General features: G+C 39.0%; 1 long non-coding RNA gene across 1 annotated transcript; it reads right to left on the minus strand.

The window, feature by feature from the left end:
• Positions 1-218: 218 nt before the first annotated feature.
• Positions 219-2,328, minus strand: LOC140006318 (uncharacterized). Its single transcript, XR_011813952.1, has 3 exons — positions 2,131-2,328; positions 1,113-1,175; positions 219-448 (listed from the first exon to the last, which is right to left on the minus strand). It is a non-coding gene; the product is annotated as an uncharacterized lncRNA (long non-coding RNA).

Below are 2,328 nucleotides of genomic sequence, written 5' to 3' on the forward strand. Positions count from 1 at the left end.
CTCCCTTTATTTGTGTGACAGCCCCACCTTCCCCTAAGGCGAACCAAAGAGGTTAGCGGACTGCCTGCCCATCTCTCGCCAGAACTAACGGTGCAGTATAGAGCGATCTATCACGTTCCGGAACTTATAACGCGCGTAAACAAGGCAAAAGGGCAAAAGAACCCAAAATAAAAAAAATAAAATTCGGAGTCGGCCAAGAATAGCAACCGACCCTTCCGAACCCAACCAAACATCGAAATACATATACAACATAACATTAAGCATTTACAAGCCAAAATGGCATTTAAAAGTGATACAAAAGTCACTACATATGTGGTTTGCCAAATCAAAAGTGAAAACGGCCCTAATGATCCATTTAGGGTCCCAATTCATATACAATACAAAAGAGACATTCATCTAGTTCATTCGGCAATCATCTATCAAGATATATTCCAAAAAAGTCATATTCCTGTAAGGAAAACAAAAGGAACGGGGTGAGCTAATTGCCCAGTGAAAATACAACTCAAGCAACCAAGTTCATAGATGCATCAAGCTTAACAGTCCAATTTACCAAAATAAGTAAAGCCACACATCAATAATGAGGATAAAAGGATACGTGTGGCTCTCAAGAGCCCTTTTCCTCGTTTGCATTCTTGATCGGATCTCATTGACTCTCCGTCAATGTTTAAAAGTAACCAACCGTAGACTACACTTTACTTCCATTCCATTCCACCTAACATTCCTCAACCCCGCCCGCAATCCAAACACATGCATGGTGGTATTACTCGAGTAAACCGGAATCAAGAGTCTCTCATACTACAAGATTCCATAAAACATTGCCCCACGGCACATTAATTGGCACGACCAAGCCCTCGCCGGCTCGATTCAATAAATTACCAATGGGGTTGAGTTCAAAGATAACAATTGTAGTCGTTGGACTCGTCCAAACGACATCAAGTCATGTATTTCATTTCATATAACATTTCATATAGCATTCCAATAACTTTCCAATAACATGCGAAACAATAAGTGAAAGTGATAAAGTACACTCTCACTTCAATCAAGTAACATTCAACATCTCAAGTTCAAGTATCAAAGTCATATAATAACACATAAGTGAGTAGTACACTCACCACGCTAGCAAAGGTGATTTCAAGCACTTTAGTCAAAAGAATGTTGTGCACCACCGTCACGCCCTAAAAACATGCAAACAAGTACAATAAGACTCGATAACGAGTCATAAACCAAGGCCAAACATGACCCCAGTAGGGTTCCATAAGCATAAACAAACATGAGAGAAAACCAGAAATTTCGGAAATGCAATTAGCCTTGGCCTTGAAAAAACAGTTTTTGTCCTCATTTTGCGGTAATGGCACCAATTTCACTACGCTTATCGGATGAGGGTGAAAGACCCACCATCTCGAAGCTAAAAGACAGGGCTACAACATCACAGAAGGTCACTCAACCCAGTTTTGAGTGCAAACAGGTAAAAAATGCAAGATACTTCAACAACAACGTAAAACAGATTCACCAAAACGCATTCTAGCGAAAACATTATAACTCAGGCTCTACAAGTCCAAATCTGGAAATTCCAAAACCAGCTGAAAGCTAAGGAACAGGGCTAAATTTCATCAGAAGGCCTCAACAACCAATTCGGAAGCAATTCCAGCCAAAACAACCAATTACAGTCGCAAATCCCAATTTCGGGTAAAGCCAGAACAGCAATAGTAATTTCAACTTTTCTCACTCTACGCTACTCCGATTGACCTGAAATTTTGTAGGCACCTCTAAAATGTCATTCCCTACAACTTTCATGTTTTGAGCTAAGGCCAATTCGGCCTCTATCTATGACCTAAAATTTCGGACAGAATGTAGCTTCAAGAACCCTAGATTTTTCAATTTTCTTCCAAAACCGAAATTGGTTGCAATTAATCACATTTCCCACCTCCTTAAGTCATTAAAGACCATTTCCAATCATCATAGATGACCCCATAATCATGCTTATATTAAAACAGAAAAATCCCCAAAAATAATAAAATTCCATCATTTCAACCACAAATCAAGAATTAATCCATAATATTGCATCTCTTACTACCACTAAGCAAGATTTAAGCATCAATTAAAGGAGGAGGGTGGTTCTTCACAACTTACCTTTAAAACAAGAGAGAGAGAGCTATTGATCACCTTAACCTTCCAAATAACTTCACCAAACAACTCACAAACACTACTTGAAGGTGTTTTATGGAGTAATTTCAAGGTTGAATGGTTGGTTGTGATGATTTGGAACAAGATTGAAGTGTTTTCTTCCTTATGCTTGGAGTAAGAGAGAGAGAAAGAAAGCTTGAGAGG

Source organism: Coffea arabica, chromosome 5e, assembly GCF_036785885.1.
Source record: "Coffea arabica cultivar ET-39 chromosome 5e, Coffea Arabica ET-39 HiFi, whole genome shotgun sequence".
NCBI classification, from domain to species: domain Eukaryota; kingdom Viridiplantae; phylum Streptophyta; class Magnoliopsida; order Gentianales; family Rubiaceae; genus Coffea; species Coffea arabica.